At 43.6% G+C, this 22133-nt stretch overlaps 1 protein-coding gene across 6 annotated transcripts in view; it reads left to right on the top strand.

The window, feature by feature from the left end:
• The first annotated feature begins 11333 nt into the window (after nucleotides 1-11333).
• Nucleotides 11334-22133, top strand: part of NSD3 (nuclear receptor binding SET domain protein 3) — a 208389-nt gene continuing 197589 nt past the window's right edge. For 4 of the 6 annotated variants that reach the window (XM_073622342.1, XM_073622341.1, XM_073622340.1 and 1 more), the window contains exon 1: nucleotides 11335-11938. The gene's annotated coding sequence lies outside the window, so the exon portion shown is untranslated. Of the gene's footprint in view, nucleotides 11939-22133 lie in introns of all 6 variants that reach the window. The other 2 variants (XM_073622338.1, XM_073622337.1) reach the window with 1 other exon arrangement.

Raw genomic sequence — 22133 nt, 5'->3', positions numbered from 1 at the left:
GGTGGTGGTTCCTCAGTGGTTTGGTAATGGTGGCCATATTCTTCCTTCTTTGCATTGTGTATGCTGACAGATCAGGATAGATGGAAAAGCCTTGGATGCAGGGCAATGCATTGTCAGGATTTCTCATGCACTGAAGAAATTTCTCTTTAGTTTGGTAAAAGTGAATCCGTGCAATTGTATCTCTTGGCAAATGTTCAGGTAAATGCTTAGGTTTTGGCAGTCTATGAATCCTATCAATAGATAGGTCCATCAAGTAAGCTTCTGCAAGAATTTCTTGGAGGATTTTTTGAAAGTAGGCGTTTAAATCTGGTGGTTTCACCGACTCAGGTATCCCCCGGATTTTAATGTTATTTCTTCTCAAACAATCTTCGAGATCGGCCAATTTGGTCTTTAATTGATGTAGTTCATCTTCCTTTTCATTTTGGGCGTCGATCACTTCATTGATGGCACCAGCAAATTCTCCCATCTTATGTTCTATATGGGTAACCCTGTTATTGACAGCTTTAATTTCTGTCTTGAAATGACTTGTAAGGGTTAATATATCCGCATGTAAAGTGCTACGGAGGGACACCAACATGTCCTTCAATGTTGTGTCAATTACTGGTTGATTTTTAGTAGGGAATTCCAAGATGGAGTCCTGGAGCTCCCTGGTGTCATTAAGAGAAGTGTCTATTTCCTCCTCTGTCATAATTCCTCCTTGCATGTGTTGTTGTTTCGCCTTGATAGGGCTGGATGAGGAGGAAGATGACTGGGAATGTGTATAGTTTCCCTTGTGACCCTTGTGTGGGTGAGACATGGAGCGCTGTGTGTTGCTGCTGTGACCAGAGAGCCTGCCACGCTCTCCACCATTATGCTTGCCAGCAAAAATGTTTTAAACAGGGGAATTGGCGCTGTCTGGCTATATGTGCATAAATGGTGATTCGTACAAGTGCAAAAAAAAAACGAACAAACGTGTAAAAAATTTTTTTAAATGATTTAAATAAAACTATTATTAAAATTGTGCGTGTACCCAATGTGTTGCAGGGGCTGGGGTATATCAAAGTGCAAACAATACACCCAGCAAGAGTAATGTAATAAAGTGCAACGTGCTCCTAAAATATATGTGTATGTGCCAATATCTCAATATATGCCAAATATCTGAATGTGTATAGGGGAACGTGCCCAAGGGTTGGGAAAGGGTAAAAAAACAGGGAATCCAAAATACAAATAGTTATGGCAATCAAAACAGTTTAGGCAATAAAAACACACAGTTTTAAAAATAAAAATAAGAATAATAATAAATAATCCCCAGCATATATGCATAAAAAATCCGAATAATGAAAGGTGAAAACAAATGTGTGTAGAAAAAACAAAAAAATAAAAATCTATAAAAAGTAGGTGTCCGAAATCAAAGTCCTAAAGTGTATCTTTCTGGTGAAGAAAAACGTGGTCTCAGCATTAACTGATGTTGTCCCCGTCCTTTACTGCACCCCCACTCGTGCTTACACTCACCGGACTGCCTAACCCCTGCAGGGGTAAAAGGCATGTGTAGAAAATCCTGCGATGGCGAATCCAGGAAGCGATCCTCCGTCCGGGGGTATTTTATCCTTCTCTGATGTTGCAGTTTCCCCAGTAATAAACATCCATATGAAGTGAGGAAAGAAAAAACTTCATAGCGTGAATCCAAAAAATTGGAGTTTATTGGTAAAAATCCATAAGAATATGGTAAAGATAGTTAAAAACAGTATTAAACACAGGAGCTGACATCGCTCCAATGGCCGGCTCACAGCTGGTGGGCAGCGTGGTGTAGCGTGCGTTCCACCGCCTGCCTGCTAGAAACCGGAACAAACTCAAACAGAGAGATGCTGACATGTGCGTATCCCGAGGCCACGTCTTACACGTTTCGTTATCAAGACGTCATCTGAGGCGCCATCTTTGGCCTGTGTGCTGCGGGGAAGCGTGTAGAAGTCCGTCATTCTGCTGAGCTTCCCGGTCTCCTTTCTTTTCTTGGACATGTTCCCAGGATGTGCCCAACCTGTTGTAGGTAAGAATCGACACTTTCTGAGGCTCAGGAGTCGTGCTATGTGATCCGGTATGTCTGTGGATGACGGAGCTCTCTCACACTGCGGCCATTCTCCTCGGCTGCTGGCCACGCCCCCCCGTATATGGAGATTTCAATGTATTTATTTTTATTCCATTTTACAATACATATATAGAATGTATTTATTTATCTTTTATTAAAAGCAAAACTTTTTTAATTGGAATAAAGCAGTAAGAGATTGGAACCTCTGTCAAGTTTGGTTGCCTTTATTCCTGTTAGGCGAATTACTTTTGCAAGAGGAGATGTCCTTCCCATTGAAAAAGATATCCTCTAACTTCCTGTTGAGTCCACAGGACAGGAAGTGAAGGGTAACCTCTCTGATGAGACACAGATAACCCCAAAAAAACTGACAATGGTTTTAAGCCTCTCCTACTCTATCCAAAAGAAAAAGAAAAGGTTTTGGATTAAGAAATACTTTAATTGCGAGGCATTACATGGCACCACTGTCTGCAGCATCCAGGACTCGCTCATGGTCAGAGGAAGTGGACCTGTGAGGTCACATGACAGGTTCCAAAGCCTCCATTGTTTAGGGCCTATTTTGTGCTGTCTTAATGTGTGTTGCGTTAAGGCAGCCAATTGAAAATAATGAGCTGTCAATGTACCAAAACCTCCCCAATCAACAGATGTGTCACAAAATTTGTAACAGAACGCATTGAAATGGACTATGATGTATTGCTGTTCATGCACATTGTCTTTTACCAAATAAAGTATTGTGAAAGACTGTTATAGGACTCCAGCCCTCTCTTTAAAGTAGTGCATTAGGTAGTCATTCAAATCGAATGACAACACAACGTTTGTAACATGCCTTATGGTACCATGCTCGTTAACACCTACATAACTGCAATACATTGATGTAAATTGTAACACTGTAATTTTGCTTTTTTCTGATGCCAATCCATGGCAGCATACATATGATATAGTTCTTCCCCTATCTCCACCAACAGGACCAGTTTAAACCTATAAAAGCAAGTAAAGAGAGACCTGTCCCATTCTTCGTAAAAATAATAAGATCAAAAGGGAGGGTCTATATGCTGCCATGGATTGGCATCAGGAAAGGAAAATTATGCTATGTATTTGATACAATTTTCCACTTTCTTGAAGCCAACATACATATGATACCTAACAAGCTAAACAGAGAGGGCTATAATGCACAAACTTTATTACAATGGATTTGGAAGCCTCAACTGTAATTCTGCTGAAGTCCCTTGCTATACAAACCCATGGATCTTCCCTGTAGCGCCTGAAGCAGATGTGCTGTGGCAACCAGCCTGCTGCTTTGCAGACGGTCTCTATAGACATTTTGCCTGTGCTGCCCTGAACATAGAGACATGAAAATGGACCTAGCCAAATGTGCATCTACCACTACTGATTGCTCTTGCCTCCACTGTAAGTTTTCTGGACGATCTTGACAAACCAAGATGACAAGATTCTTGTTTTCACTCCCCCCCCCTTCAAATTTGTCTGATGCAAAATTGATTAGCCTTTCGGAGGATCTAAACAAGGTAGCGGCTTGAAGATAGGCATTTTAGACACTTGACACTTCTAGCTTGTGTAGGCCAAGTACTGCCTCTGACAAAAAGGGTGGAAGTACCATTTTGTTTGTGAGAAGAAAATAGAAGCCACCTGGGGGGCAAAAGTGCTCAAGGGACCTAGGCCCCAAACTGCCTGGATAGAATAAAATGTAGGACTCTATGGCCCCAAGTATTTGCAGTTCAGATACTCTGCTCCCTGTAGATATAGTTTGAAGTTATCAAGAGACACTGCCTCCTGGGTGATGTACTACCGAGGACTGGCTTATGTTGGTGTGAACAGAGTCTAGGCAAGAAAATCCAGGATCAGAGTGAGATCTCACTGGGGAAAGTTATTTCTCCTCATGGTGAAGTTTCAAAGCTGACCTCCTGCAGCATGCCATGGGCTGCTTATATGCTCACATTTCCCCTGGTGAAAGCTGAAATATTTGAACCTTTAGGGAACTGAAACTTAGCCCCAAAGCCAGACCCATGTGAAGAAAAATATAGTAACTGGGCAACCTTCAGGTTGCGTGAATCGAAGTTTCGCTTAGCTGCGAAGACTGTGAACCTGTTCCAGACTTTGGAGTAAATAGTATTTGTTGACATCTTTCCTGGAAACTTACTAGGAATAAACCACTGCCAGAAATAAACTAAGGCCATGTCTTGAAAACGGGGAGTATTTTCTTACTTCGAAGGCAGTCATCAGGGTCATCCATTCCAGGCTTGCTTAAAGAGGAGCTCCAGGCTCCCCTCTAAAAATAAAAAGTCAGCAGCTACAAATATTGCACAGTAGCTGCTGACTTTTAATATGAGAACACTTACCTGCCCAAGGATCCAGCCATGTCTTCATTCGAACTGATTATTCAATCGGCTTCGAGTGCAGGTGCCGGCATCTCTAGAAAGAGAAACAGGAAGTGAAGCCTTGCGGCTTCACAGCCTGTTTCCTACTGCGCATGTGCGAGCCGTGCTGAGCCTTGTGAATGGTCCCGTAGTCTTTGGGGACTTGTGATGTGTCCCAGAAGACTGCGGGGGAAGGAGGGGCTCAGATTGCCGTGGGTACCTGGCAAAACCAGGTACTGACGGCCCCCCAAAAAGTGCCAAACGTGGCAGCGGAGGGGGGTGCAAGCAAGCGGAGCTTCCCCTTTTGGAGCTCTGCTTTAATCCCCCTAATGAATGATTGATCTTCTTCTGACTCTGGCAAGGACTGCATCCTTGACATTGTACCCAGAGTTCACTGACATAAGGAGCTGCTGAACTGAATTAGAGACTCAATAACTACTTGGCCATGAAGGGCCATGAATTTTATCCCCTGTTGGAGCAAATTTGATCATGCTTAACTGGGGTATTTTTTGTCTTCATCTGGATCAACTGTGGATATACATACCTCCCAACTTTCTGAGATGGGAATGAGGAGAAGTAAACAAAAAAATGATTAGTTAAACCCACATGTTTTTTATCACTACTATTCCTTTATAAGGGCTTTTGAAATTTACAAATGCAGCAATTTAGAAATTGGATAAAAGGTTTAGCACTGTGAAACACGTTTTGAAAGATAAATAGTGTATTTTTTTTTTATACAACTATATAGATCAGACCAAAATGAAGGACAAGCAAAGCAAAGAGGGACAGAGGGATTTTGTTCCAAATCAGGGACAGTCCCTCCAAATCAGGGACAGTTGGGAGCTATGGGTATAGGATTGTCTATATAGGATTGTACAATCCCCCCCCCCCCTTTTATTGGTTGAACTGAAATTAAGTTACTAAAAGTCAAAGAGGGAAAAGCAGCTGTCGTGCTTTCTCCTGAAAATTCTCTTGTGTTACTGGGTTTTCACACCTGCTGTGGTCATTATTGTTATTAATTATTAATTTGTATTTTTATAATGCATTTCTTCCTGAGGTTTCAAAGTGCTGTTGGAATAGATAACAAGGTGAGGCAGCCAACTTGTGCACACTCTGTAGAATTTCATACTAAGGCTCTATGCACAGTGGGCTTAAAAATTAGGAGTTTTGTGTTCTGCCTGTAGAAGCGGCTCAATGGTATCCTATTTGTCCATGCACATTAGGACGATTACAGGAATATTTTAAGCTCAACGTTTAGAGGCAGGAAAAAAAAACCCCTTATGGTGTGCATTTCTGATTGGAGCTTTCTGGCAGAAAAAAACGCAAAACTCTCCTAAACTCGCCTAAACTATGTACATAAAACGATCTATATGAGCATTTTCTTTTCTGACAAGGGAACAGACATTTTTTTTAAGCCCAGTGTGCATGGAGCCTAAGGCCATTACAGGTTCCCACTCTTCCAAATAGATTTTTACATTTATTTTATACTAGCTGGAGAATACAAAGGGGTTGATTTGCCAAAGGTAAATAGATTGTTCACGTGACAAGGGATGTTGCATTTTGAAAAAGGAACTAGAGAACCTAGACCTTAGTGAATGCGGTAAAATTTATCTTTGGAAAAAATACCCGATCATGTGCAAGGAAAAAAAACTGCATTTTTGCCTACACATGATTGGATTATAGAAGGCAACAGAGTTTGTTGCAAAGTGAATAGTCTATTTGCCTTATGTAAACCAACCCTAAAGGTTTGTGGTAACATCTAAATTTCCCAATATTGACGACAGATAGACATGGCATTGTAACCAGCTGTGTTAGGAGCAACAAATTACAATGTAACCATTTTATTACATTGCAGTTAGTTTAAAGGGTTTGTGAACCCATTTGTAAAAATCTATGCCAGCCCCTCTATTAGAGGCTGGCATAGCATACTGTGTTAAGCATTTTTTAAAATGAGTGTTGTAAATACCGATTTTTAGCTGTCTTCAGGCTGGTCACGTGACTTGCGGCCGCTTTTCAGCTCTGACAGATGGCTTCTGCGGGAGGGGCCGTGATCTCCCTCTGATGACGTCAGCTAGGGAGATCACATGACCGCTCCTCTCCTCCGCAGAATCTGCATCTCAAAGCTGTAAAGCCGCAAGTCACATGACCTGCCTGAAGACAGCTAAAAATCTGTATTTACAAAACTCGTTTTAAAAAATGATTAACACAGTGTACTATGCCAGCCTCTAATAGAGGGCTGGCGGTGACAATTATAGGTTTATTTATTTTTTAATAATAGTGGCGGGGGGGGGGGCTCTGAGCGGAGACAGACAGAGAGGGCGCTGAGAGGGAGGAAGGAGGGGATGAGGGGGGGGAGAGGAGAGCAGCCTAACACTGAGGGTGGCACTTTGACCACAGTGATCAGGGTGGAGCTGCCCTGGTTATTGTGGTCTGTTTAGAGAGGGGCATACAATAAGTGGTAGGTTTAGGGGTTCCTTTTACAGTTTAGAGGGGGGCAGATTACATAGCACAAGCGCTGTGCTATGTAATCTGCTTTAAGGAACCAGGATATTAATTTTTTTTTGGGGTTAGCAAACACTTTAAACAAACCTGTAAATTAAAAATTTGCTTTTTTTTAATGGAAAACATAGAGCACAATTAATTGAGATGGCACAACATCCATGCATATGTATGAAAAGCTATGAATATAAATATAAATTTGATGACAATTGGATAGAAACAGACATGCAGTCCCTTTCGATCCGATGGCCCCATAGAGAAGAGCAGGCTGTGTCCGTGTCCGCTCTGCATAGCTGAAAAGTGGAGGCTTTTCTCAACTCTCATTTTTGCCCAGGATTTCTTTACAGCGTGACCCTGCCTGGCACTAAACAGCCTTTAGAAGAAAAACAAACTGTCCAGATCCTGTGCCTGGTGCACTGTGGCCCTATGGATTCCTAGGTATCCGTAGTAATGGTAGGCCCCAGCTTACCAGCAAAAAACAGACTAACCATAAGAACAAATAAGGTCATGGCACATATGTGTAGGCAGGTTGAAATAGATTTAAGTTTCCAGCAGCAGGCTCAGTGTGGGAAAGGGTTAAAGCACTTTTGGCCTAGTACCCGGGCTTTTTTGATTTTGCAGGCCCACCTCTGGTATATAAAAGACCTCTAAGATTGGAGGCAGTTGCAGTTGACGTTTCGGTGGCTGTCGGGAAGGAGACATCAGGAGTTACAAACAGCATCCAAGTCATGGACAATGCCTACATGGACTCTGACCTCATGGTGGTATGCCATTGTTCTTGCTGTGTGATCATGCTGAAATTCAACAGTAAAGGTATAATAACAGTTCTAAGCCTGGTCTGAAGTTATTTAAAGGGGTGCATGTTGGTTCTGGCATATTCTGAAGAACCTGGGCCTGTAAAGCACCTTGGGGTATGAAGTAACACTACTACAAAAAGTTTAACTCAGCAAGACAAGGAGTAGAGGAGTGTAGTTGCTATGGGTAACCAAGTAAAGAAACAAGCTACAACAACCAGTTATTAAGTGTGGTACCTGGTAAAGTGACCGATCCTCTGGTAGAAAGGGGTTCGGTGTTATGGCTCCCTCACTAGCAGTCTGCCTCCCATAGCAAACAGGAGCAGACTAGTGTTACGGAGAGCTATGGCCTGGTCACATGGTATGGGAAGGATGGAGTTAAGTGAGAGCACGCATGAGGTCTACGTTAGGTGCTTGGTGGGACCCCATTGTTGCTGGGAGTGAGGTAACAGAGGCACACTGGGCTGGTGGAGTGGGCGCAGGCTCAGCACTTCCCTCTCAACACAACGTACAAATACTGTGTGTAGTGAAAGGGGACAAGTCCCTTTTCATACAAACGCTGCACTTTATTGCCAAGCACAGTAAAGGCTCATCTCTAAGTTGGGGAACTGCCTTAAAGCGAAGTTCCAGGCTTTTTTTCATTTATTAAAAGTCAGCAGCTACAAAAAGTGTAGCTGCTGACTTTTAATAAACAGACACTCACCTGTCCCATGGTCCAGTGATGCGGCCACACGGAGCCTCGCTCCTCTCCCCCTCCTCTCCGTGACGCCTTCATTGAAACTGTGGGCACCCGGCAGTGACAGCTTGCGGTTTCACAGCCGGGAGCGCACTGCGCATGCAAGAGACGCACTGCTCTCTCTGAGTGGACAGGCAGTCTTCTGGGACCTGCGACGTGTCCCAGAAGATTGACGAGAGGGAGGGGTCGCCTAGGGGGAGAGGATGAGTCGCCTAGGCAGCCCGAAGTCGGAAGCAGGAAGTGGGACAGGAAGTCCCACTCAAAACTAGGCACCCACTCCCCCCCCCAAAAAAATGACATGCCAAATTTGGAATGTTATGGGGTGAGGAGTGATTAAAGCAGAAAGTCCACTTTTGGGTGGAACTCTGCTTTAATGTGTGATTATTCACATGTTTATGGTCTTTTTCCACAGTTTTGTAGCAAACTGCAGCAAAACAGCTCTTGATTTGATGTAATTAAAAAAAAAAAAAAATGGGGACTGAAAAAAAAAAACCTAAAGTATAACGAAAGGCAAAACTTTGTGGAAAATTTTGGATAGAGTGGAGATGGATTAGAACTCTTTTTGGTAAGGCCCCTTTCACACCAGAGGACCCTCCATTCTATGGGCAGTTGGATGTACACTGACTTGTGTCAGTTTACACCCGGCTACCTCCAATCTGAAAGAAAAAAATGGAAGTGAATTCGTTCCTCACCATCTGGCCAGATCAGATCAGAGGGCAGTCAGGTGAAAACGGACAGCTGGTCCATTTACATCCAGCAGAGCAGGCGTTTCGCCTTTCAGTACCTTTTTAACCACTTCCCGCCCGTAGGATGTCATATGATGTCCTTGGGCTGAAGTGATGATATCTGAATGATGGGTGCAGCTACAGGCATCATTCAGATATCCATCTTTTCATCCGGCGATTCCCTCACATGTATAAGCCACCCTAGCAGCTATTCAGCCGCTGATTGCTTTTACAGGTGGTGAGAGGTGATGTCCCCCCTCCCGCCTCCCTCCAGTGTTTTTCTGGGATCACCCGTGTGATCGGGGATGCGGAGAACAGATCCAGGGGTGGCGCCGGATTACTATAGATCTGACCATGGACTGGATGGTCCCCAGCCATCTCTATGACCCTGGGAGGCCGGAAGCGACATCATGATATCACTTCCGGCATTGGCAGATGTTAACACTTCCAGTTTTTTTTTTTACCTGGAAAGCAGAGATCAATGTTTTTTTTGATCTCATGCTTTACAGGGTAGAGGAGATATCTGGGGTCTCATTGACCCCAGATGTCTCCATAAAGAGGACCTGTCATGTTTTATTCCTATTACAAGGGATGTTTACATTTCTTGTAATAGGAATAAAAGTGATCCAAAAAAACATAAAAAATGAAAGAGACAGTGTAAAAATAATAATAAAAAAAAATGAAAGTGCCCCGTCCCCTTGTGCTCGCACCACACATGTGAGATGTTGCTGCAAACATTAAAGCGACAGCAATTATTCTAGCACAAGACCTCCTCTGTATCTCTGTAACTCTAAACTGGTAACCTGTAAACCCTATGGGGATTTTTTTTATTGAATTATTTTATTTATTTATTTCAGTTACTTATATAGCGCCGTCAATTTACGCAGCGCTTTACATATACATTGTACATTCACATCAGTTCCTACCCTCAAGGAGCTTACAATCTAAGGTCCCTAACTCGCATTCATACATACTAGGGACAATTTAGATAGGATCCAATTAACCTACCAGCATGTCTTTGAAGTGTGGGAGGAAACCCACGCAGGCACAGGGAGAACATGCAAACTCCAGGCAGGTAGCGTGGTGGTTGGGATTTGAATCAGTGACCCTTCTTACTGCTAGGCGAAAGTGCTACCCACTACTCCACTGTGCCGCACTGTGTTCTGTTTTTATTTAAATTGCAAAAATACAACAGTTACAACAATGGGCAGTAGTGAGAGCCACTGCCTTCAAATGTAATACCACACCTTTCGGGGGGAGCGGATACCTGTCTTTGAAAGGTGTTCTGTCCCTACTTCCGGGAGTCCGGGCCATGGCGAATTACGTCAGCAGCTCGGATCTTTCCTCCTCCTTCCCCTACCGCAATGCTGCACTATCGGGTTCCCTTACCCGCAATGGCGGCGGCAGCACCCAACAGCTGATAGAAACATCAGCTGCGTTGCGGACATCGCTGGATTCCAGGACAGGTAAGTGTCCTATTTTTAAAAGTCAGCAGCAGCAGTATGTGTAGCTGCTGGCTTTTAATTTTTGTAGGGGTGGACGGACCTCCTCTTTAAGTACAGAGTGTGCGCAATTTTAAAGCGTGACATGTTGGGTATCTATTTACTTGGCGTAACATCATCTTTCACAATTATATAAAAAAATTGGGGTAAATATTGTTTTTTTGTTTCTGTTTTCCAAAAAAACAGCGTTTAAAAAATTGTTGCGCAAATATCGTGTGACATAAAAAAAATGCAACGACCGACAGTTTTTTCACTACAGGGTCTGCTAAAAAAAAAAAAAAAAAATATATATATATATATATATATATATATATATATATATATATATATATATATATGCAAATACCGTTTGACATAACAAATCGCAACAATCACCATTTTATTCGTTAGGGTCTCTGCTAAAATATATATATATAATATTTGGAGGTTCTGAATAATTTTCTAGCAAAAAAAAAAATGGTGATTTTTACATGGAGGAGAGGAATGCCAGAATTCCCGGTATGGATTAACATAAGGGGGTGGAACTTGGGGGGCCTATAGTGACTATGACCATGTGTGGTTATACGGTCTTCTGTCCGGCAGGGGCCGCTCTAGCCTGGCACCACGCTCGCTCTGTGTCCCTCAAGCTTTAATGACAACAATCCCGCTCGCAGCGCTGAGGGGAACTACAACTCCCGGCATCCCCTTCGCGGCCTCGCAGCCAATCTCCGTTCGGGATTTTTTTTCTCACTGGCGCTGCCGGGGCGCGCGGGCGGCTTTTGTGTGAAGAGGAAGCGGGCAGCGGTGACCCGGACACACCCGGAAAAGACTAGAACGTACCCGGGGGGGAGGGAGGGGGACTCGGCAGGCCGGGAGCCGCGCACGACGCCCGAAAGCCCCGCAGAATCGGCCTGAGGCAATACAACACCCGAAAGAGCCCGCATTTCAGGCCCGGGTCTGGCGTCATCCCCCCAGGAAGGGGCCCGATACCGACCGGAGCCGGCCTTCCGCCCTCCCGTGTAACGTGACCGGAGGAGACACCCGAATAATACCGCCGCCATTTTGTGTCCCTTCCATACGGGACTCACCCGAAAAATAGAGACGAGGCCATCCAGGCTGTGATCGGGCGGGAACACCCGGAGGGACTGGCCCCCCCGAAAAAAACACGTCACCGGACACGAATTTGCTGACGCCCCTCCCCCTTTCGGGTCACCCGTGGGTTCCTGTGGCTGAAGTCCGAGACACCCGGATCTAGAATGGAACAAACTGAAGGTGATGGTGGGGGAGGGGATGTGTGTGTCCTATACACTGATCATCGTCCAATCACAGATCGCTCATCCATCACCGCTGCCCCACTCCTCATGGTTTGGGGGTCCCATCACCCCCCCTAGAAATGTGACCCGTCCTCGGGGACCCCCCCTTAGAAATGTGACCCGTCCTCGGGGACCCCCCCTAGAAATGTGACCCGTCCTCGGGGACCCCCCCTAGAAATGTGACCCGTCCTCGGGGACCCCCCCTTAGAAATGTGACCCGTCCTCGGGGACCCCCCCTTAGAAATGTGACCCGTCCTCGGGGACCCCCCCTAGAAATGTGACCCGTCCTCGCGGACCCCCCCCCTAGAAATGTGACCCGTCCTCGGGGACCCCCCCTTAGAAATGTGACCCGTCCTCGGGGACCCCCCCCTAGAAATGTGACCCGTCCTCGCGGCCCCCCCCCCCTAGAAATGTGACCCGTCCTCGGGGACCCCCCCCCTAGAAATGTGACCCGTCCTCGGGGACCCCCCCCCTAGAAATGTGACCCGTCCTCGGGGACCCCCCCTAGAAATGTGACCCGTCCTCGGGGACCCCCCCTTAGAAATGTGACCCGTCCTCGGGGACCCCCCCCTAGAAATGTGACCCGTCCTCGGGGACCCCCCCCTAGAAGTGTGACCCGTCCTCGGGGACCCCCCCCTAGAAGTGTGACCCGTCCTCGGGGACCCCCCCTAGAAGTGTGACCCGTCCTCGGGGACCCCCCCTAGAGATGTGACCCGTCCTCAGGGACCCCCCCTAGAGATGTGACCCGTCCTTGGGGGACCCCCCCTAGAAATGTGACCCGTCCTTGGGGGACCCTTGGTGGTACCGGTGAGAGATGCGCTGTGTGTAGATTGGATGATTTGAGATGACGGGGAACTATCTGATTCCCCAGCACTGTGCCGGCCACAACGCCTGTGAGAAGCTACTGATGGAAGCGGCTGACTGAAATGTCTTCTAGATTGTGGGGGCTCCCAGTGAGAGGTGGAGAGGCACTTCTATACAGGGTGATGGTTGTCATGGGATGACTTTTGTATTCGCACATACCGTGTTCACATGTAAGAGGCACCGATGTACCCACCTGGCCTTTGGGTTCCGGAGGAGCGAAAAGACAGGGAGGATACATGACTGCGTCATTCATTCACAATTTCCTGTGAATGTAATGCTGACGGCTTGTAGTTCTCAATAAACCGCGAGGGGGCGCTGGTGAGCTGGTTCTGCTCTCTGCCTGTATGAGGTACGGACAGACAGCTATCCTGAGAGTCTGCAGGAGTCCGGCATCTGCTGATGGTGAGTGCAATGCTCAGCAGGCTGCTTAGAAAAAAAATAATGCACATTTTTTTTTTTTTTTTACCTGCAAAAAAAAAAATGTGCACTTTATTTTTTATTTTTTTCAAAAGGTAATATTCACTAATAATGATAACAAAAAAAATATCCATTTGTAATGGAGGAGGCAGGAGGAAAGCCGAACACGTCCTTTTTACACCAAATCTGACTTTGAAATCACACAGTTTCCAAGCCGCGTGTTGGTGAGACTTCAGGTGCGCCTTGGTTGATATCCGTGGGATTTGACGCACAGATGTCTATGCAAGTTGCACCTGAAATTGGCAAAAATAGTGCAGGAAATTTTTTCAAATTGTTGGGGCACGGCAAAATCGGCACACCGATTTGAACAGTTCCGTGGCCGACAGTAGTGTGTTATTTGTCATGTGATTTGTACCTTTCAAATTGCATGACAAGTCGCACCGGTGTGACTGGGGGCTTAGGGCCTGTTCACGTTTGTTGTGAAATTGTTTCTTGAAAATGCATGGCCCGTTTTTAGCCTGGTTTTTAATGTTGTGTTAAAACTTAATGCAAAGCATAGTGCATTTTTCATGCGTCTTCATCCCCGGCCACCTGGGAAAAAATTGATATGTGACTATAAAGAACGCACTGATTACACACTAATCGGTTTTTCAGTTAAAAAAAGAAAAAAAAAAAGCAGAGGAAAAATGTATGAAAAATTCTGCCCCTTTAAATCCTATGGAACACTTCACACCGGTCAGTTGCATTTTTCAGTTGAGTTTTACACATTACTGTATTTTTGGTGCATTTTTGATGCATGATAAAAAAACACAATAAGGCCCCATTCACACCAATGCATTTTTACAGAAATGCAGGACATTATTTTTAACATGGGTTACTATTTGACATGTTCATATCAATGTATTTTTGTGTGTTTTTAAAAGGGGTCAGGGACTTTATTAAATGCAAAACAGTGCTTTTTTGGTTAAATAGACTTCAGTGGAGAACCTGCTGAAAAGCATGTCGTGCGTTTTTACCGCGTTTTTTGCATTTTTCAATCTGCCCCACAGCAAATGTCACCCCCCCCCCAAAAAAAAAGCATGAAAAACACAAATAGCTGTAAAAAACAACTGTGGAAAGCACTGCAGAAATGCTCAAAAGCAACATGCATAGATGTGAATAGAGCCTTAAAGTGCAGTGAGTTTTTGGCACACGTTCATAGACCTACAATGAAAGGCGTGTTTTTCAAACAAGGCACTAAAGGTGGGGGGGGGGGGGGGAAGCACAAATATGAACTGTTTGGATTTAAAAGGGACAATGTTTTCATGTGATTGTGACACGGTGGTACGGTAGGTTTTAGCATGGCACAAGGGGGTGCAGGTTTGACCAGGGCCTAAGGCCTAATGTACACGGGACGCTCAGGCAACCTCTTCTGAACGTTTTTCTTGACAGCTTACTTGAGGCGATTGTAGCTCTTGACAGCTTGAAACTGGCATTTAAAAATGTCCATTTAGCCGCGTTTGCATGACGCATTTAGCCGCGTTCGCATCTAGGAGCGTTTATTTAAGATAATATCCTTAGACCCTAAGATAAAATAGGGCACCTTTAAAAACGCTTCTAAACAAAAATGTGCCTAAACGCCAGTACTGCGTTTAGGCGCGTCTGAAATGTCGGAAACATCGGCGTCTGAACCCATTTTTTTTGCCTTCAAAGAAAAGCCTCTAAACAGAACTGCCTAAAAACTACATAAACTGCTTTTGGTGCAGCCGCTGCAGTTATACTGCGACAGGTAGGCTCCCCTGCGAGCTGTCGTAGCTGTATGACGGCTCTTTAAGACTCCTCCGGCGGCGTGCGTGTCAGTAGCGTGTCCCCGGAGCCGATGCGAGTGCCTGGCGGGCGCCGGGCACCCACGACTGCTCGTTACAGAATGAGAACGGGGTAGTGTGTGTGTGTATTTTTTTATGTAAACGCACAAATCTGGAGACAGATTGTGTGTTCATACTATGTATGAACTCCGATCTCTCTCTTCCTCTGGTCAGTCCCATCCCACCTACAGTTAGAACACCCCTAGGGAACACAGTTAACCCCTTGATTGCCCCCTAGTGTTAACCCCTTCCCTGCCAGTGACATTTACACAGTAATCGGTGCATTTTTATAGCACTGATCGCTGTATAAATGTCACTGGTTCCAAAAGTGTCCAATTTTGTCCACCACAATATCACAGTCCCGATAAAAATCGCAGATCACCACCATTACTAGTAAAAAAAATAACAGTAAAAATGCAATAAATATATTCCCTATTTTGTAAAAGCTATAACTGTTGCGCCAATCATTATACGCTTATTGCGATTCATTTTTTTTTTTTTTTTTACCAAAAATATGTAGAAGAATACATATTGGCCTAAACTGAGTACATTTTTTTTTTTTCATTTATGGGATATTTATAGCAAAAAGTAAAAGATATTGATTTTTTTTTTTTTTTTTTTTTCAAAATTGTCGATCGTTTGTTTATAGCGCAAAATATAAAAACCACAGATGTGATCAAATACCACCAAGAAAACTCTATTTGAGTAAAAAATGGACACGGCGTCACACGACCGCGCTATTGTCAGTTTAAGCGACTCAGTGCCGTATCGCAAAAAAATGGCCTGGTCATTGAGCAGCCAAATCTTCCGGGGCTCAAGTGGTTAAACGAACCTGTGTACATGTACACATAAGATAACATTGGAGGGGTTCAGGGACAGCTGAAAAAAGCACCCAACTGCCTCTAAGGCTCGATTCACACCTATGCATGTTGCTTTTGAGCGTTTTTGGAGTTTTTTTTTTTTTTGATGCTTGCCACGTTTTTGAGCAGCGTTTTTGTGGCGTTTTTGCCGCGTTTTGCGTTTTTTTTTTTTTACAGTCTAAAAAAAAATAAATAAAAAAAAAAAAACGGCAAAAACGCATCAAATACGCTGTAAAAACGCTGCAAAAACGGTGCACTTGCGTTTTTGATGCTTGTCCATTGAATTCTATTACATGCAAAACGCTGCATTTTGCATGAAAAAAAGTCCCTGACCCTTTCCAAAAATGCAGAGATACAAAAAGGCATTGATGTGAACATGTTCCATAGGAACCCATGTTAAAAAATTCCCATGCATTTCTGCAAAATGCATCAAAAAACGCGCTAGTGTGAATGGAGCCTAAACGTCCGTTTACCAGCAGCAGTGTACATGAGGCCGGGGGGGGGGGGGGGGGGGGGGAGATCCGCTTTCACTAACCATACAGCCCACTGCATTGTGATTGCGCTGGCAGCCATTTCCAGTATTGCTCATTTCTTATGGGGTCAGGTCACAGCACAGCTCTTGTGTGCACAGAAAAAGTACTGCATTCTATCTTCTTATTTTTTATTTGTGTGTGTGTGTGTGTGTGTGCGCGCAGTGGGTTGTGGTGCAAACCATTACAACACCACTGTGGTGAATAAAACCATATTGAAATGTCACTTGTGACCTTTCAATAAAGATCTCTGAAAAGAAGTAAACCGTGCAAAGCTCCAGGATTGGTGCCAGCAGCGGTGTGATCAGTGCCCCTTTCTGGTGGGAACAATAGGCTGTAAAGCAGAACACCTGTGAGAAAGTTCTGATGGAAGCAGCCAACGGAAATGGCCTATAGATTTTAGGACCACCATCAACAGAAGAGCAAGTTACATAGAGATCTTTGTCAGATGATGCCTTTTGTAGTCCTATACGTTTTAAATGTAAGATGCAGTACAAGGCTGAGCTTCATGAACCATGCAGGCCCATTCACTACCGGATGTATTGGCTAGTGCCAATTTCTAGCACAGCTGCAACACATAAGGAACATTGTCTCATTTTCTTATGAGGTCAGTTCACGCGAGGCGCTAAAAAAAAAAAAATAAATAAAAAATGCATCCAGTTCTTTATATATTTTTCAATGCAGCTGGTTGGAATTTTTAAACCATCACAATGCTGATGCTGTGAATAGAACTGTAACCAATGTCACTTGTGACGTTTCAGTAAAGTTCATTGAGCCCAGGTTCACACTGACTGCGGGAATGAAATCGTGCAAGTTCAGCTGACTTCGGGGGCGATTTGGGAGACATCTGTGCGGGTTTCTGCACAGATGTCAATGAGAATCGCACCCCGAAATCGCCAAAAGTAGTACAGAAACTACTTTTGGGAACCAATGTGACATCGCACCGATTCGGACGCTGCCATTGCCGCAGATTTGACGTGTTAAATCACATGCCAAATCGCATCAATGTCAACCAGGGCTGAGGGGAAGAAAAGCAAACGGTGCACTGTGCAGCTTGATGTCAGCAAAACCTCACAGTGGTTGTAATCCTCAGACATGAAATATGAACAAAGCATATCCCTCTATAATGTGTACTTGTCTCAGTTTAAATCACTAAGTGTCATTTCCATCTGCTGCTTCCTTCCTCTATCAGCCTGAATAACTGACATTTTGAAGTTTTCCTGACACTGAGATAAATGGTGACAGGGGAGGGATATCCAGCTGATTGACAGCCTCAGCTCTGTTTTTGTGTGAAGGGAGGTGTGTTCCCTCCCTCCAATCAGCTTTCAGCAGATCCTCACTGAGCTCTGCAGAGTGTAACCTCAGCTCTCCACCCCCTGTTTTTGAACTCTCGCAAGCTTATAAATTCAGCACTTTGATCAGATGTAGAGAAGAGAAGACTGCAGATATGTAGGAAGATTTGTTTCATCTCTGTGTATCGCCTGAGGATAATCTCTTCACTGGGCCTATGTAAGGGATTGCGACCAATTTAACCACTTCTGGACCGGCTCACGCCGATATACGTCGGCACTTTGAAGAGGAATATCATTGGTATGGCAGCAGCTAGCTACTATAACCCTGGTATCTTCTTCTTCGGTGAGCGGTCCACTTTCAGATAAAAGTGGTCTCCGTGGTGGATTCGCCGCAAGATCACTTTTATCGGCGGCTGGAGAGAGGCCCGCCTCCCGCCGCTGCCCTCCGCTGCTTACCAGAGCTGTCGGTAGCGACGGAGGCAGTTGGGTCCTCTCCCTGGCTTGGTATGGAGACAAGTGAGGGGAAGATGGCCCCCACCCATCTCCATACCATTGGAGGGCGTAAGCGACATTCAAAACGTCACTACCACCCATAGCTCTTAAAGCAACAGCAACATTTTTTTTAATGACATTACATTTTTTAAAATTTTTTTTTTTTGACCCCAGATCTCATATTTAAGAGGTCCTGTCATGCTTTTTTTCTATTCAAAGGGATGTTTACAGTGCTTGTAATAATAATAAAAGTGACACCATTTTTTTTTTTTTTTTTTAAAGAACAGTGTAAAAATAAAAGGTAAAATAAATTAGAAAAAAAAATGTTTTAAACGCGCACCGTCCCACTGAGCTTGCGTGCAGAAGCTAACGCATACGTGAGTAGCACCCACATATGTAAACTGTGTTCAAACCACACATGTGAGGTATCGCGGCGATCGGTAGAGCGAGAGCAATAATTCTAGCCTAGACCTCCTCTGTAACTCAAAACATGCAACCTGTAGAATTTTTTTAAACGTCGCCTATGGAGATTTTTAAGGGTAAAAGTTTGTCGCCATTGCGCGAACATGCGCAATTTTGAAGCGTGACATGTTGGATATCAATTTACTCAGCGTAACATCTTTCACAATATAAAAAAAATTGGGCAAAATTTACTATTTTATTTTGTAATTTGTAAGTGTGCTTGTTGTAAGACTGCTGCGCAAATACGTCGTGACAAAGTATTGCAACATCTGCCATTTTATTCACTAGGGTGTTAGAAAAAAATATATAATGTTTGGAGGTTCTAAGTAATTTCCTAGCAACAAAAAAAACTGTTTTTAACTTGTAAACACCAAATCTCAGAAAGAGGCTCTGTCTTTAAGTGGTTAACTGATAGTACGCTCCCAGCACAGTGGCTATATGTCCCATACACACAATCTGAAAATCAAACAACAGATACTCAGACTTTTTTAGCTTGGTAGTCGCAAGTAGGAATTGAAGAGGTTACTGAAGTTAAGAAAATTCTCGTACGACAGATTCAAAATTCCATAGTGATGTAATGTGTTGTAGTGTATTTGTATTGTGTTTTCGGAAGAATAAACGAAAATCATACGATCTGGAATAATTTTCATGCTTGTCCGAAGAACTGTTGTGATCGGCTATCGAAAGCTGTGTAGTGTGTACTAATGATCCAATTATTGTACAGTCGCTTTGAAAGCGGTATTGTTTGTACAATTTTCAGTTCGTGTGTACGGGCCAGCTCCTGTCTTTGGTAATAATCTGGAACCGGGGGATGGGAAGGTTAAGAGAATAGGCTGCAAATTGGAAAGCCTGTGAGAATATTCAGATGGTAGTGGTTAGCTGAAATAGCCTATGGATTGTAGGGCCATCAACTCGAGATGTAAGAGTGTGTACATGGTGATGTCACATGATACCTTCTGTATACATACACACTCACACATTCAAATGCTAAATGTAGCAAAATAATTGGGCAAAATATGAACAATCTATTGCATGTGCAGCTCAGTATACAATGTGAATAGGCTTGGAAGGAAGTTTTTTATGCAGGAGGCACAAGTTTCTTTTGTATTAAAAGCTAGCCTATTTACAACCTTCTTCTTCCTTCGTCCTCTCTTTTTTTTTTTTTTTTTAAAGTGGTTGTAAAAGCGGAAGATTTTTTATCTTAATGCATTCTATGCAAAAACAGGTGGTTGAGATGTGGTTTTCTGGACTGCGAAGCCACAAGTTTGCATGGCTGGCAGGGGCATGTTAGTACATGCAGTTGCACTGCTACATGGAAAAATGTATACAACGGGGCTACCACCCAATGTGACCCATTCAAGTGATGGGCCCCAGCTGTGTAATGTTTGTGGCTGCGGCACAGAGCTGCGGGCTTTCAATGGTTAACACACGCATTACTATAGTCTCTGAACTGCCTGTCAAATACTCCTAAAAGTGATCCACTGTGGATCACTTTTTTAGAGGGGCTGCACATGTAAAGTGAGCCCAAAGCCTCCTGGAATCCTCTTCTCTTTAGCGCTCCGGCTGGTGGTCACACTGTGGCATCATTGCGTACAATGTTAGCACTGGAGATTCCTCCATCCACACTGTCTTATGTGGTGGATCGATTGATCTTCTCGTTCAGCCTGCGGCACCGAAAGAGAAAAAACAAAATAGTATGGCTTGCTTAAAAGAGAGAACCCTTCCCACCGCACCTTATCAGATGCCGCGATCTCTGGGTTATTGAATGACTGTAACATACCAAGCCGTAAAGGCTGAGCAGCTTGATGAAGGGGATCCTGCATGGCACTGAAATGTCACAAATTGCTTGTGGCTAAATAAAAAAATTCCCGATGAGTGATTTTTGGTATGATGGTTACAGATCTCACATTTGCAGAACAGCTACTGTTTGTCTGAAAACACGTTTTTTTTTTTTTTTTTTTTAAATAGTGCAAACTAAATGTAATTAGGTTAGGGTTACTTCTATTATTACTGCCTTTGATGTAATGTTTCCTCACAGGAAATTAATTGGTACACTAAACCCTGATCTAACCTTTGATTTAAGCAAGGACTGAAAACTTCTGGCCTATTGACACTTCTTTTCAGTTGTCATCCAATATGCCAAATAATTAAAAAAAACTACTGATAGCTCTTCTATAGGCATATGGGCCCAGATGCACACAGTCTCATAGATGTGCATGTTTATTAACAGAGAGGAAAGCTCAGCATCTCTTCTTCTTGTGTATGGTTGAAAATGCTAGAATTTTTTTTTTTTTTTTTAAGCTGATGCTCTAGGCAGGTGAATGTTGGGGAGCAGAGGTGCCTCTTTTTAGTATAATGTCGGGTTTCTCATAGGGATGTGGAGAGGATGAAGCATGGGCTTTTCACTTTCCAAGGTTATTGATGACTATAAAAATCTATGGAGCAGGTTAGGTGATGAATGGTGAGATTTAGAGGTTGATTTATTGGAACAGGAAAGAAAAGGACAAGATATGGGAGTGCCGAATAACTATGCTGGGAAGAAAAAGATGGGGAAGTGCTGAATTCTCCTGGAACAAAATGATGATAATGCGTTGGAGAAGAGAGAGAAGTGCAGTAGGGTACGGAATGATTTGTGAAAGGACAAGTGAATTGCCAATTGTAAAAAATGAGACAGAGAGTGGTAAAGTGTAGTTCTGGATAATAACATGGGCGAGAAGACTGAAAAGTGTGAAGTGAATAATGTTGCAGAACAGTGAATTAATAAATGGGTCTGAACATAAGAGAGAATGTAGATACTCAATTGGGAAAGGTGGTGGATTTGGGGTGACGAATGGGTATTATGTGAGGCAAATAGAAGAAATAACGCCAATTTTTTTTCACGCAGTCGTGCCCACTGACTTCTGGGAAATGATAACTCACATTTCCCAGGAGCACAGGCGAGGGAGGAAGTGATGCGGAGTGCTGCAGAGCCGGAAGTGGCAGATTAGGAACCACCACCTAGCAACAGGGCACTTCTGTTAAGTAAAAAAAAAAATAAAATTTTCACTCAATGTTTTTCATTATTAATTAAGGACTGGGAAAATCTGAAAACAAATTTCAGGGTGGAACTCTGCTTTAACCCTTTCATGACTAAGCCTATTTTTGAAATTTGGTGTTTACAAGTTAAAATCCATATTTTTTGCTAGAAAATTACTTAGAACCCCCAAACATTATATATATTTTTTTTAGCAGAGAATCTAGAGAATAAAATGGAGATTGTTGCAATATTTTATATCACACGGTATTTGTGCAGCGGTGTTTTAAACACAAATTTTTGGAAAAGGGACACTTCCATGAATTTTAAAAAATCCAAACAGTAAAGTTACCCCAATTTTTTTGTATAATGTGAAAGAT

Source organism: Aquarana catesbeiana, linkage group LG03, assembly GCF_042186555.1.
Source record: "Aquarana catesbeiana isolate 2022-GZ linkage group LG03, ASM4218655v1, whole genome shotgun sequence".
Taxonomy (NCBI): Eukaryota; Metazoa; Chordata; class Amphibia; order Anura; family Ranidae; genus Aquarana; species Aquarana catesbeiana.
Note: the sequence above shows the minus strand (reverse complement) of the source record. Positions and strands in the feature narration are given on the sequence as shown.